Here is a 15,882-nt window from a genome sequence, read left to right as displayed (position 1 = left end):
GAAATGAAGGTGACAGCTCATGATACAATTATAATGAAGACTTCTGCCTCTACTTTCATTTACCTCATCACGCTCCATCAATTATTCCCCAGCCAGCCAGCAGCAGACTACCAGGCAGTACATTTGTCATCCCCTAACACCCACAAGTCTAACATCCAGACATTCTCAGACACATGAAGAACTTCATACTCTTGAAATGGAAACCGCAGAAAATAGCTGTGTCAGCAAGTGGTGCGAGCCAAACCTTTTCTTTGGTGCTTCAAAGGATTTCCTTTTTTACGCCAGGAATGAAAAATAGTGGTTTGGATCTGGTGGTTATGATCAAATTGACCAGTGCTACAAAGATCTACAGCAAGCACCAGGACACAGAGGAAATGGGAACACTCAGCTGAGCCAATTCTCCAGTCAGCAGGACTGCTTAGTTACTCATGCTTGTAACCATCACATTGAGGAAACCCTCACAAAACCCCTGCAGCAGACTGGAATGTCATTAGTTTGAACTGGACATAGGATTCCTGCAGCACTGAGGTTGCCTTTTGCGTAGCATCATGAAATAAAGCCAGCATGTGTGATACCATTAACCGTATTTCTTCCTTTTCCCATCAGAAAGAAGCAAAGATTCCATTTATTTTAAAAAGCATTCATAAGAAATAGGTCAATCACTTGGCATAAAAACTCTGCATTTCTAAAAAAGTAAAAAAGAGCTCACCATTGGAAAAAATAAATAAAACCCTCTCAGTAATGTTACTCATGGCAGCCCACTCCACAACTTCAGCTGAAAGTTGGCAACCACAGGTAACACAGAACTTGACTGAAAATATAAACAGGTCAGTAGTCCGAGAAATAAAATGGAAGTGAAGATAAGGAAAGCCATGGTAAACTGAGGCAACACGGACCATTCCACAGTAATCATGCACAGAAGCAGCGCCTATCAAATAGTGCATAGCTACATTTGACATGTAAAAATTAATAGTTACTTTAAGATAATTTTATTTTCAAATTACTTAATACTTCGGCAGCAAGTATCTGATAAAAAAACCCAAACCAAACACCTAAGTTGCTAAAGCTTAGTATATTTTAGTATTTCAAACATCAAAATATCTACATCTAAACTTCTCTTTTCTCCTATTCCAAGCGTCTCCCTTATCCAGCCAATCCTAAAATCCTTGTGCTGGCACAGCTGGTCATTTTGAGATGTGCAAAAGTTATTGAAAATGGCACAGCAGTATTGCCCAGTCTGTCAAAGCGACCAGTACAAGCTCTCACTTCATTACAGTTAAGGGATCAAAAAGAACTCTTACTCAAACAATGCTGCCTCTCTCTACAGCACTCATTATTTTCACTGTGCAGCAAATTTACTGATGGATTTAGCAAGTAAAGGTGAAGAGCTGCTCAGCATTCAGGAGTGATGAAGGGACAATCTAGCCATACTGAAAAGTGACCACGCCTTGAAGATAAGCTACTGCTCTCAAAATAAAAAGTCCACTTGACTCTGAGATCTTAGCTTTTTAATCTCAAGGTGTGCAAGCAGATAACACCGTGAACATTTTAAACATCTCTTTCTACTAACCAGTTTTCAGATCTGAGTAGGACTGTCGTAAAGTGAATAGAATGCCCAGGGAACCCATGGCTGCTCCATCCCTGGAGGTGTTCAAGGCCAGGCTGGATGGGGCTTGGAGCAGCCTGCTCCAGCGGGAGGTGTCTCTGCTTATGGCAGGGAGGTTGGAACTGGATGGGCTTAAAGGTCTCTTCTGACCCAAACCATTCCGTGGTTCTATGGTCCTAAAGTTTTATGCCACAAATTCCAGGAAAGCAGTCTTCAGCTTACAACTTCAGCTCCCACCCTTCGAAGGACAGTTTCCAGCTCTTCCATTCTGTTATACTCAAACCACCACTACAAATTGCGTTCTTTCAGATATCAGCACCTACCACGCACAAGCAGGACAAGCTTCTATATAGTTTAGGTTTGCATCTGATTTCTGTCAATCCAAGCCCTTTAGAACAGATTTCTTGCACTTAAAACCTACAAGTCTATGAAACTCTTCAAAGTAAGCACAGGCATGCAGACTTATCTATATTCAAGGTATGCTTGGTGCATTAATTGTGTAGTTAATTAATGTAGCATTATAATATTACAAATACCCTTAAAAAGTTTCCCAGCATTAGAAGTTAAGTTATTCTGCAGCCAGAGATCTTCTGGTTTCTGGAGTTTCCTTACACTTACATCAGTTTTCTGATGAAATTACACCTATGTTATCTTGAAAAAGAAAAAAAAATTAAAAACTATGGGAAGCGTTAAAGCATGAAAAGACCATTAAGTGTTTCATTCTTTTCTCTTTCTCACACTTCCAGAAAACACCATTTAGATATATAAGCTCACTTCACCTGTACTCTGACCATGAATCACCACATCTAAAGCCAAATGCTTCTGGCAATTCAAAGCATTTTTTGAAGAAGTACTATCAATGACTTGTAAATATAACTGTTGCTACACTTGAAAACATATAAACAACGAAACAGCAGGTTTTCAGAGCAAGCTCAATCAATTTTGACACGTAGTCACTAAAGGTTATGAGTACTGCAATTATTTCAACATAACCAAAGAGTTCCTAGCACTAGTAATAAAAATAATAGCAAACGTACAGAGTAACTTACAGATGAAAGAACCTATAGCACCCAAATATAAGGGACTGTAAACACCTAATTCCTGCAGGACAATGTTATTGTTCTAGATTGTTCTCTTCCTTCTCTACTCTGCTACTCCCAAAACAATCAGTAGATAGCAGAGAAGTTCTGAACAGCTGGAATTCAAATATAATTATGGCCTGTAAATCCTTCCCTAAAAATAAAGAAAGAAATGTAAACATTTTAAATTTAGTTTCCTTTCCTCATCTTCCCAGAACGCTTCCTCCCTTTACAGATTCAGCCAGTTTGCTGCCTTGCTGCCCAGGCTCTGCAAGCATCCTGAGAGCAGAGGCATTTTTCCTCCTACCAGCTTCACTGGTCTATTTATAAAGACCATCAAGTGTTCCCCTCAACCACGATGCTGAGATGACGTGCCCCTGCCTGGAGGAATTTACAAGAGCCTAAATTAGCTCTGTCAGTGAACAGAGAGGAAAAGCAGGATTACACATAGAAACAATTATGGAATGTTTATCACGACCTCTCTGTAGTCGCCTTTATGTTCTGCTTTCTGCCAGATTTAGCCATCTGTTTAGATCGGAGGACAAAGCGGTGGTCAGCATCAAAATTCACACTCACCAGCTCATGCATTCTCTCTTGATTAGAACGTTAAGTCATTCTTCTTAGTCAGTGACACTGTGTCCTATCACTCACTCCAGGGGGCTCAGAGATGAGAGAAGAACTTCTCCTGAATTCTGCTCCAAATTATGCAAACACATAGGTAAAGCTCCACATCGCACCCACAGGAACCTGTGAATTCCAGTTCTTCAGCACAGACATACACTTTTTTCTAGTATCCAATCTGAACCTCCTCTGGCGCAACTTGAGGCCATTTCCTCTCATCCTATTACTTGTTACTTGGGAGAAGAGGCCAAGAACCATCTCACTACAATCTCCTTTCAGAAGCTGCAGAGAACAATGAGGTCTCCCCTCAGCCTCCTCTTCTCCAGACTGAGCAGCCCCAGTTCCCTCAGCTGCTTCCAGAACCCCTGTGCTCCAGACTCTTCACCAGCACCATTCCCGTTCTCCGGATGCATTCCAGCCCCTCAGTTTCTTTCTTGTAGTGAGGGGCCCAAAACTGAACCCAACGTTCGAGGGGCGACTTCACCAGTGCCAAGTACAGGGGGACAATCCCTTCCCTGCTCCTGTTGGCCACACCATGGCTGATTCAAGCCAGGATGCTGTTGGCCTTCTTGGTCCCTTGGGCCACTGCTGGCTCATGTTCAGCTGCTGTCCACCAGCACACACAGGGCCTTTTCCACCAGGCAGCTTGCCAGCTACTCTTCGACAAGCCTGGAGAATGCATTACCTGGGGTTGCTGGTGACTGAAGTGCAGAATCCAGCACTTGGCCTTGTTGAATCTCATACAGTTGACCGCAGCCCATTGATCCAGCCTGTCCAGGTCCTTCTGTAGAGTCTTCCTGTCCTCTGGTAGATCAACACATCCACACAACTTACTGTCATCTGCAAACCGACTGAGGGAGCACTCAATCCCCTCATCCAGATTGTTGATAAAGGTATTAAACAAGACTGGCCCCAACACTGAGCCCTGGGGAACACCATGGGTGACCAGCTACCTACAGACTATTTAAGTTTGTATTTATGTCACTGTTTGCAAGCACTAAATATGACCCAAGTTTTTACTTTACTATTGCTGGTTGCAATTGTAGGATGCATCTAGGGATGGAACAGCAACAGATGCTGCGATGCCACACAATCACAGAATCATTTACGTTGGAAAACAACTTTAAGATCAGGTCCAACTGTAAACCTTACACTGTCAAGTCCACCACTAAGCCATATTCCTAAGTGCCACATCTTTTTTTTTAAACAATACACAGCCAAGCAAGCCACCAAAACATAGGAATTGAAACACGCTCCAGCAGATTTCCACTGGGTTTTCCCTCTTCAGAGTTTACAGAAATCAGATGCTAAGCCCAAATGCATCCTCACTACAGCTCCCGTCATAATCAATTTACACCACTGCTGTTTTTAAGTTGTAATGGATTTATAATCAATTTCTGCAAACACAAGAGGAAAACATGGGCCTTCATACATCCTTGGCTTTCACACCTCTGCACTTTTACAGAAACAAAAATCTAAACTCAATATACAGTACTTCTCAGCTTACCTAATTATGAGCACATAATGAAGATCTGTTACACTCCTACTAAGTAAATGAAAGAACATAAAGTTTACTAAATATCAGGGTAAAAACATCACTGAAAGCTGATTTAAGGTATCCTCTTCCGTCGCAAACAAAAAAAAAATTTGGAAACAAGTTGGACTACTTTGAATATTTTTGTTTTCTGTCCAATTACTCAAAGAAACTGCATGTAAATACAAACCTTTGCGTTCTCTAGGTCACACACTAGTCTAGTCTGCCTTTGACCCCTGCTTTGAGGGCAAGGTTTATGCAGAAACATATTGGCTGCAAATTGATTCTCCTGTATAGATAAAAGATTTTAGGAGGTGTCCTCACTCTTCACTAAGATAAAAGGAAAAGCATCATCAAAGTCCTACCACCCATAGCACTGAAAATACGCACAAGCTGCTGCCATGTGCAGTTTTGTGACATTTCACACAATCAACGTTTGAATTACTGTTCCCTTCCCAAGCCTCCTTTCCCTCAGCTCAGCCTAGCCCAACTATTTGTTTTATACTACAGCTGCTCCAAACTGGCTCAAACAAATCTAAAAGCTAAAAAAAAGTCCCCAGCTCTAAGGAAACTATAAATTTTAGACAACTTAAATGAAGACTGAGAAAGATGACTTTGTTTGAGAGGAAGAACCCGCAGATCTACCACTGCTGCAAGGTTGCTCAGAGCGCAGTGGATACTCTGCAGCCAGATGTGGTTTGGAATTTGAAGCTGCACTTCGAACAGAATGGACTACTTCTCTTCAAACCACAGAGAAGCTTCACTGTCATGTTAAGCCTATCAATAAAATCCAGTCTACAATAAAATCTATCAAATTACAAAGCTTTAAACAGTCTTGAAATAACTGTGGATCACAAATCATTCCCCTTTTTAAAAAGTCATACTTCACGGCATACCCAAATTATAAGTACTGAAAAGACTGCTGCAATTCCTTTGCTAGCTCAATTACTCTTCCCTCACTTTCATATTCCTTTTAGGATTGGTGAAAGCTTCCATGTTTCGGGCTCTGGTTTTCCAACTATGATTTTATAGGTTTGGTTTGGTTTACTCATTTGAAGATGAGAGCACAGAATCACAGAATCATAGAACAGTTTGTGTTGGAAGGGACCATAAAGCGCATTCAGTTCCAACCCCCTGCCATGGGCATGGACACCTTCCACTGGATCAGGTTGCTCAAAGCCTCATCCAACCCAGCCTTGAACACCACATTAAATACTTCAAGAAGAAGATGTCCTTAACTTCAGTTTCTCCAGGTCCATCTAATCCCTTAGTTCAAGGGATCGTTCCATTCTGACCAACCTCTCAATAAGTGCTTTGATCTGGCCTTGACTGTCTCTTTTGGTTGGAAATAAGGTTGGTGTCCTGCAGCTATATACATTACTCTGTAGAAATCTGAAAAAAAGCTGAAGTCAGTAGCTATCCACCAGCCCAGTACATCACACCTAGGAAACTCTGTCACAAGCCCAGCTCTGTGCAATCCACTTCTGGAATGTCACCATATTCCTAGTCTTTTCCTGCACAGGTCATACACATACCTGAAGTGCATGAAAAGTTAAAAAAAAACCACCAACAACAAAGGAAGTGCTTTTACTTCCTTAAAGGAAACTGAGCAACTCTTTTTGAACATTATTATGAAACTTGAAAGAAACCTTATGATTTTGATGGCTCCGGGCCAGAACTGAATCTTAATTGGCAGCAAAACCATTCCAGAACACAGTCAATTATATAATTCTTAAAAAACAGCACCAGAATGTAATTATTTTAAACTCACAATTTTAAAATGCTATATCATATGCTCGTAATTGTATGAGCATAGATCCTAATCACACACAGATCCCAGCCAGTGGCTGATCAGATAACACCACGGCTCCAAAAAGCACGTAAAGGCAAAGTATTTAACATGTTTGAACTGTTGTTAGTTAAGCTTTTACTTTTTACAGTTTCAATTGTTTGAACAACTCCCTCTCCTCCTGTAACACTCCCTTCTGCATGTGTTTCCAACACGGATCTTGGAACATGCCTCTGAACAGGAACCTGGCTCCCTTTGCTCCAGTGTCAGGGGTTCTACTCAGCTGCAAATACCTTCTTCTGGCACTAACTTTGAAAGCACACGTGGCAGGAAAGCACTCAAAGCTAACGGCGATCAACCAGTGAACTCAAACTGAATAAACGTTTCACTGAAGAAATGCAGGGAACTGTTTATTCTCCCACAACAGGTCCGATTAATCCTTTCCAACGTCTGAGATAATGTTAGTATGAAGGACAGTATTTTCCTACGCATGTCTGCCCTTTCAGACGGAGTTGAGAAGAGGACATGAGCTCCCAAATCTGCTGCTTTCAGTTCCAGGTCTTTTTCTAGGTCTGTTTATAACCTGCCTGCACACGTATATATTCTAATTCCAAAAGCTCACACACCCACAGCTCTCAGCACTTCACACAGTCAGACTGCTTTGCTCACAGTATTCAAACTGAACGGAGTTGGGGAGATTCTAGTCAAGTTGCAAGAACCTGCTGGCCTAATTACTCCAAGCTCTCACCTTACTGTCTTGTATCTCCTCTTCAGCTGCTCCTTTACCTCTCACCCTGTGGAAAACTGCTAGAATCTTAATCCACTAAGTTCCCTGGCAGCTCGCACAGGACCCCCCACTGGTAACCATTAGCTGTCCATGCCTTCGGCTTATCCTGAAGCACAGCATTTTACATCTGGGGATCTTGCAGCTACTGAGGGCCTTCCACAGAGCAAAACAAAATTGTACTAAATTATCTCCATTACACATGCGAAAAACGGCAGCACAACAATCTGTTAGAATTGTTTGTTCAAGATGGGTGGAAGGGCTGGTATTTAATTCATTACCAATTATACCTCTATTCTATCCTTGTTCTCCACCTATATCCAACCATATCCTGGGCTGCACCCAATTAAGTATGAGCAGCAGGGCAAGGGAGGTGATTGTTCCACTCACGAGACCCTACCTGGAGTCCTCCATTCATTTCTGGAGTACTCAGCACAGAAGGAAATAGATCTGCTGCAGACAGTCCAGAAAAGGCCACAGAGATGATCCAAGGGCTGGAACATCTCCCACATGAGGACAGGCTGAGAGAGTTGGGGTTGTTCAGCCTGGAGAAGAGAAGGTTCCAGGGAGACCTTAGAGCAGCTTCCAGCACTGAAAGGGGCTCCAGGAAAGATAGGGAGGGGCTCTTGATCAGAAAGTGCAGGGATAGGACGAGGGGGTAGGGTTTTAAGCTGAAGGGGGGGAGATTTAGGTTAGATAATAGGAATAAATTTTTTTCAGTGAGAGTAGTGAGGCCCTGGCCCAGGTTGCCCAGAGCAGTGGTGGCTCCCTCATCCCTGGAGGTGTTCAAAGCCAGGTTGGATGGGACTTTGAGCACTCTGATCCAGTGGGAGGTGTCTCTGCCTACAGCAGGGGGCTTGGAACTGCATGATCGCCAAGGCCCTTTCCAACTCAAAACATTCTATGATTTTGACCCTTATCCCCAAAACCATTTTCTCCTGACTATGGCCCTGCCATGAGATCTGCTCCATCCTATCTGCATATGCAGGTCACCCAACACTTCCAATATTCAACCCCTCTATGCAATCACAAGGATTCAAAATTACAAGGTAGATAAACACTTCTGTTTCCCGTCTTCCAAATGGAAAACTTGTGTTCCTCTCCACAGGTTATCCCATTACCCACTGCAGCACAGACAGCTGGCAGCTCATACTGAAGAGGAAAAGAAAAAAAAAGAAAAAAGACTAAATAGACTTTATTCAGCAATTTTGTCACCTTCCTGCAATCTAACCCCAGACTGGTGATTACACAGATGCATTAGCAGACGGTCAGCACCTTCTGCTGCCCTTTCTTTCCCTAACACTTCATCCAGCTGCCAGCTAGCCTGGGTGCTGGGCAGCTGAACAGGGAATAACACAGACAACACACTGGGAAAAATGCTGGGCTGCCGGCAAAAGGGCACACCGTTTTTTTTCGTAATCCTCCTGGCAGCAGTACAAGCTGACCTCTAGAAACACACCACGGTCCAGTTAGACACAACCTGAACACAAAAGTGTGAACAGGCGAGTTCTTTCTTCAAAGGGTAAAATACCAATGTATTTGGGTAAACAGCGCTGGCATTAAACACAATGTCGTCTCATTTCATAGGAAAGGTTCTGTTGCTTAGTTCCAAAAAGCTTCCACCACTTATTGGCCCAACAGAAGCTTTTCATGAAGGTACCGAAAAGCCTTCAGAGTCTGAAACGTAAGCCAGTGTTCAGACTTCTAATTCAGAGGCAATCGGTAAACCAACATGAGCAGAGATGGGAGGAAGCTGAACAAAGCAGAAAAAACAAGGCAAAGTGCAAGATCTAGTGTCAGCATGGCGTTGTCCTTTAAAATAAACATTCACGACAGAGCACATCAGGTATTTCAGGGCCTCCCCTTTATCACCAGCAACTACCAGCATTAGGAAAACATCGCACAGGATCTTCCACTACGTCAGTAATTGTAGGACTCATCGTAGCAGGCACTAAGGCAAAGTTATGGGGTTTATTTTTGTATTTTCACAAGGGATAGCATGACTGCGTGACAGCTTTCTGGGGGAAAATGACTTCACTCTTGGTACATGAGAAAATTTAAAGTGGCTACAGAATCAATGGGTGAAACAGCTGGCAAACAGTCAATGATGAGCATTTCCAAACAGCATTTCTGAACAATGTCTTCACTGTGTGTCACGAACAAATAACCCTAACTATTTCAGGTTCCAAAAATCAGTTATTTTTCGGTCAGCTATCTAGCTTTTTAATGCCCAGTTTACCTCTCTAATCACTACCAAACAGGCTGTCAATCCTCCTCTGAGTCCTTTGCCTGTCATCAGAACCACTTAGTGCATCATCACACAATCACCACCCACCTAACTAGCCCTCTCAGCAAATGTTCCTAATTCATTATCATCTTAGACAATGAAAAAATGGTCTTTTTTTCTGCTTAGGATGAAGCATTATATTTATGATTCAGGCATTACCAGAACACAGCAAAATGACATTATCTTATTTTTTTTTTTTTAGAAGAATCGTAAGCACCGATTCTCACACTACACCTTCCCACTCTTTAGTTCTTCACTGAACAAACTGCCTCGCCCAGCTGTAATCAGAGATCACCTAATGCTTTCAAGACAACAAGAACATAAATTTTCAACTCTAATCTAAACCAAATACCACAAAGCAAGCCACACGGGCAAAGCTCCCGTGCTCCTGTGTAGGCGTATGTCAAGACTCATGTATCCCACACCACAAATCTGAGACAACACAATTTCTATACGTTTCTGCCCTAAATAGTTTGCAAAACCAAATGCTTGCTTAAGGGGACTCCATTTGGCTTTCAGTGAAGTGCAGCCTGACTTTAACAGAACATGAAGTACATCACAGTCTGTATGACATTTCTGGTACCGTTCCGGAAAGCTGCTACATAAACCTTCAGTCGTCATCATCATCCTATATGTAGCTTCACGATCAACTGTTCCCACTTCTATTTCTGTGTAATTTATACCATATACAGCCCTGTATTCATTACAGAAAACATTCTGGAAAGCATTTCAAAGAAGAAAAAAAAAAAAAAAAGAGTTATTTTAAAGCACAATCTTTTTATCAGCACTGCAGTATTTTAGTGCAATTCCAGTAAAATTATCACAACACTCAAACCCCTACAAGTAGAGAACTTGTATGAAATCTACAATCAAAGTCTCCTCCCAGGCATTTGGTATTCCTTCCCTGTTTGCTACACAATTTAAGTTTGCATTGTTTATATATAATTTACCACTCAAGCCACAGTATTTTTAATACAGCCTTCTACAAGTGAATCAATGGGTACCTCACTCACTGACTCCCTCGCCCAGCCAGGCAAGATTAAAGGCTATGTTCCAATACTTTCCAAATGCAACACACCGCTTGAACAGTTTTGACCTGAAACATCTAGTTGTCCAACATTTGGACCATTGAGGTTCTTTTTTCAGCAAATCCTTCCCCATCAGAGGCTGCCATCTAGCAGTGTTTGTGTGTGGTGGCCAAATGCTTGCCAGCACAGCTGAGCTGCCCTGCTGTCTTTTCCCTTATCTTACCAGTAACTACCTCTTGCATCTCCTAGTGACTCCCAAAACCTTCCTACACAAACCTAGGCTTGTGGTTACCTACCACAAACTCCATCTTCTTTACTCCCCTCATACTTCAACACTGAACAGTGGTGCATTTTGTGTGCGCTTCCCAATACTCCTTGAGATGGCACCTTCATCATTTTGGTAGAGGCACAACTGAAGACCCTACTTTCCAGAACAATTAAGGTGCCACCACCTCCTTTGTAGCATCCATCATAAACCATAAATATAAGCATAAGTAAATCATAAAGCATATGTTAGTAGGTGGTTTAACATTTGATGTATGTTTGTGAGCAACGTGCATCTCACAGTCAGGTTTTTGTATATTAATTGCCAATATTTTTTTAATTAGTTAAAAAACAATAAAAACATTGGGGAGAGGGAGAGAATATGTGACCAAATCTAGATAAAAGCCGCACTTAGAATCATATGAAATCATCACTCATCTTTTCGGTAATACTATGCAGATAAACTTCAGATAAAAGTCTCTCGTAACTATGAATAAATAGGGTTTTTTTAATTATCTGCAACTTCAGCAGAAAAAGCATCTAGAAAAATTTCAACTGAAATCTCATTTCAAAGGTCTCTTAAGAGACGATGAAAACGAACAAAGACCTACATAAAAAGCCTCTCAGGACACTGAAGGTTTCTTTCGTCTATGGAGGTTACAAGGAAAGATCAGCGTGTAAAAACACACACTCCCCTGTAAACCACCGGAGAAAGCAAACTGCGTGTGGGACAGTACTTTTACACACCCTGAGGACATCGCTTTTTGTGCACGCTTATTCCAAGACACCTGCTTTTTAATCTAAGGAAAAGCCCCAAAGAGGAAAGAAGCTGCTAGAAGAAAGTAAGTTCACAAGGACAGAACTGAAACGAGCTAACCAAGTGCCGCAGCCTCACCAGAGGCACCCCTCCGCCTCGGGACACAGGTACAGGTCGGTTCAGTTCCACCAGTGCAGTTTTATAGCTCTGCTGTTGTCAGACCATCACATGAAACTCTGCTGTTCCTCACCCACTTCACTTTTCCTGCAAAACAGGGAGCTCGTTCAGTAGGTATTGAATCTTATAAAATTTAATGTTTCAGCATTACTGAGTTTACATAAAATATTTAAGAGACTACAATTAAAAGCCATTAGAGAGAGAAGCATATGTGTTTTAACTATGTGCACTACTTTTAGTTACCTTTTTGAGAAGATTAAAATTAAGCAGCTTTTGCTTTTCATCCCACTCGTACCCTCCCACTACAAATCCTGCCGCAGCTAATCCTCCTTCTACAGACGTCAAAACAGAGCAGAAGTATTACAGCTACTTACTGCCAAAACGTGTTGGTTTAATATCCCATTACTATTGTAATACTGGCACAATAACTTACTATATGTGACAGCTTTTGCAGTTAGTCAAGGATAGAGCCACTTAGTATTTTTTTCATCCATGTGAAACTATATATGTAAAAATTGTAAAAGAGAAAATTTAACGAACGAACTAGCAGCTCAACTCAGAACTGAACACCAGACAATGTAAAAGGCTTACAAGGTCATCTCATGTCTCCTCCCACCCTGTCATTTCGACTGTCCCAACCTTTACGCAAAGAGATCTGCTCAGAAATTCAGGTTACGGTATTTACAAATACATTGTTTAACTAAACATTGTTTAATCATAGAATGATTGAGGTTGGAAAAGACCTCTGAGATCATCTAGTCCAACAGTCGGCACAACCCCACCGTGCCTACTAAACCATGTCCTGAAGTGCCACGTCTACACGTTCTTTGAACACCTCCAGGGATGAAGACCCCACCACTTCCCTGGGCAGCCTCTTTCTATGCTTCCCCACTCTTTCAGTAAAGAAATTTTTCTTAATATTAAAACTAAACCTCCCCTGGCACAACTTGAAGCCATGTCCTCCCTCCTATTGTCACCTGGGAGAAGCAACCAGCATTCACTCCACCACAATCTCCTTTCAGGAAGCTGCAGGTCACCCCTCCCAGCATCTTAAACAAGACTTGCGTAAAAAATAAGGAACAGAATTCAATATCTAAGAGGAACAATCTGCATGAAGGACAAGACGGTCCCCAAGTCAGAAAACACTTCCAATGGGAAGTCCTCATTTGTCAAAAGGTTTGGGATAGGTCTCCAGGAACCTGCAGCACAGAAATACACTAAGCCTGTTCCGGGCTCTAGAATTATTTAGGTTATTGAGGTTACAGTGAAAGGGACTGCTCTCGGATGCACTAAAGCCAACAGGCATCAAACAAAGACTAATCCACCCTACTCAGCACTCGCCAGGCCATAACCTGGTGCATCCAGTTTTGGTCCCTACTGTAGAAAAAAAGATGTGGCCAGGCTGGAGAGGGTCCAGAGAAGGGCCATTAAGATGATCAAAGGACTACGAAACCCACCATACAAAGTAAGGTCGAGAGAACTGTGTTTGTTCAGCCTTGAGAGAAGAGGGCTTAGGGAAGACCTTATCACCATGTACCAGCACCAAGACAATGGAGACTCCCTTTTTATGAGGAGCCAACATGGAAAAAAACAAGGAGTATGGGTGTAAGTTGCTCCTGGGGAGATTCCAATTGGATTCCAGAAGAAAATTTTCCAATGTGAACACTTAAACATTGGAATAATCTTCCCAAGGAAGTGATAGATTCCTTCACACTGGACACTTAAGGCTCAGCTTGACAAGGTGCTGGGACATCGAGACCCCACCTGGAGTACCAAGTCCAGTTCTGGAATCCCCAACATAAGAAGGAGATGGAGCTGTTGGAACGGGTCCAGAGGAGGCCACAAGGATGATCTGAGGGCTGGAGCACCTCTGCTATGAAGTCAGGCTGAGAGAGCTGGGGTTGTTCAGTCTGGAGAAGAGAAGGCACCAGCGAGACCTTAAAGCAGCGTCCAGTACCTGAAGGGACTGCAGGAAAGCTGGGGAGGGATCTTCTATGTGGGCATGGAGTGACAGGATGAGGCGGAATAGTTCTACATTGGAAGGGGGAAGATTTAGATTACACGCTAGGAAGAAACTCTTCACAATGGAGGTGTTGAGGCACTGGCAGAGGTTGCCCAGGGAAGTGGTGGTGGAGACACCCAAGGCCAGGCGGGACGGAGGCTGATCCAGTGGGAGGTGTCCCTGCCCATGGCAGGGGATGGGACTGCATGGGCTTTAAGGTCCCTTCCAACCCAAACCATTCTATGACCTTATATCACCTAAGAAGTTTGGCCCAGACGATCCCTGAGCTCCCCCCCAGCCTGGCGTTCCACGACTCAGCCCCGGGCCGTTTCCCCGCTCCGGCCGCAGCTTCTCAGCCCCTCGGGGCCAACCTCTGCCCCCGCCGAGCCCCGCACCGAGCCAGGGCCCGTCCGGGGGGAAGAGCCGCTCCGGGATGCTGCGGGGGCGGCTGCGCCGGCCGAGACCCCGCCGGGTCCGCAGCGCTCCTGCCGCCCGCCCCGCTGCTCGAGAGGCCCCGCGTCCTTCCCGGCTCCCGCAGGACCCCCGCTCGCCCCCCGCGACACCGACAGCTGCGCGGGGCTAACCGAGACACCGGACCCTTCCTACACCCATCGGCTCCCGCATCCCGCGGCGCTCCCGCTCGCCCATCCCAGTACCGGGGGCTGCTCGGGGCAGGCGGGAGGCACCGAACCCTTCCCGGCTCCCCCCGCTCGCCCACCCCAACACACGGGACTCCGCGGAGCAGACTAAAGGCACCGAACCCTTCCCGGCTCCCGCCGCTCGCCCAGCCCGGTGCCCGGAGCCGGCAGAGGCACCGCACCCCGAGTCCCGGCGGCCGCAGCGCTCCTGCCGCCCAGCCCGGTGCCGAGGGCTCCGCTGAGCCGGCGCAGACACCGGCCCCTTCCCGGGAGCCCCATCCCCGTCCCGCAGCGCTCCTGCCGCCCAGCCCGGTGCCGAGGGCTGCCCGGAGCAGGCGGGAGGCACCGCGCCTCGCTGCCTCCCAGTCCCGTAGCGCTCCTGTCGCCCATCCCGACACAGAGGATTCCGCGGAGCAGACTGGAGGCACCGGATCCTTCCCGGCTCCCTCCTGCTCGCCCAGCCCGGTACTGAGGGCTTCGAGGGGCAGGCAGAGGCACCGCACCCCGCCCGCACCCCGCGGCGCTGCTGCCGCCACCCCCGACACCGAGGGCTGCCCGGGGCAGGCGGGAGGCACCGGACCCTTCCCCGCTCGCCCAGCCCGGTGCCCGGGGCAGGCAGAGGCACCGCACCCTGACCGCATCCCGCGGCGCTCCTACCGCCGTCCCCAGGGCTCCCGGAGCAGGCGGGAGGCACCGCGTTCTCCCCGGCTCCCTCCTGCTCGCCGGAGCCGAGGGCTGCGCGGAGGCACCGAAGCCCCCGAGCGTTTACTGGGGAAGGGCAGCCCCGCAGAGCCCCGTCCCTCCCGCCCCTTACCTGCCCCGCCGCGCCGCTCCCGGGGCCGGCGCTGAGCCGCTCCCGCCGCCACGCCACGGCCCCGGCCGCTCCGAGCACCGCCCCCGCGCGCCCGCCGGCGCCCCCTGCCGCCCGCCACGGGGGGGACGGGGGCGGGGCTGCCCGCGACCCGCGGCACCGCGGGGAGCTGCCCGTCCCTCACGCTGCCTGCCCCGCACGGAGCTGCCCTCGTCCCCGCTGCCCCGCAGCCCCCGGGGTCCCCGGGCTGTTTCAGCCCCCTGAGGGCTTCCCGCATGACCAGCAGTGCACGTCCAGTCCGAGCTCCCGCACGCCGCAGCCCTCTTTCCCAGCTTCCTGCTGCTTCCATCCCTGGAAGAGATGGCCATCAGTTCACAGAATCGTCAAATCGTTGAGGTTGGAAAAGACCTCAGAGATGGTCCAGACAAACCATCGACACGAGCCCACTGTACTGACTGAAGCACGTCCTTAGTGTTGCGTCTGCTTTGAACCCCTCCAGTGATGG

The 15,882-nt window shown here is 46.0% G+C and overlaps 1 protein-coding gene across 2 annotated transcripts in view; it reads right to left on the bottom strand.

Annotated features, from left to right (window-relative positions):
* Positions 1–15,496, bottom strand: part of PXYLP1 (2-phosphoxylose phosphatase 1) — a 53,562-nt gene extending 38,066 nt beyond the window's left edge. Inside the window, exon 1 of one of the 2 annotated variants that reach the window (XM_054074828.1) lies at positions 15,381–15,496. The gene's annotated coding sequence lies outside the window, so the exon portion shown is untranslated. Of the gene's footprint in view, positions 1–11,887; positions 11,986–15,380 lie in introns of those variants that run through there. The other variant, XM_054074827.1, reaches the window with a different exon arrangement.
* Between the last annotated feature and the right edge of the window lie 386 nt (positions 15,497–15,882).

The sequence above is a fragment of the Cuculus canorus genome, chromosome 9, assembly GCF_017976375.1.
Source record: "Cuculus canorus isolate bCucCan1 chromosome 9, bCucCan1.pri, whole genome shotgun sequence".
NCBI lineage: Eukaryota > Metazoa > Chordata > Aves > Cuculiformes > Cuculidae > Cuculus > Cuculus canorus.
Note: the sequence above shows the minus strand (reverse complement) of the source record. Positions and strands in the feature narration are given on the sequence as shown.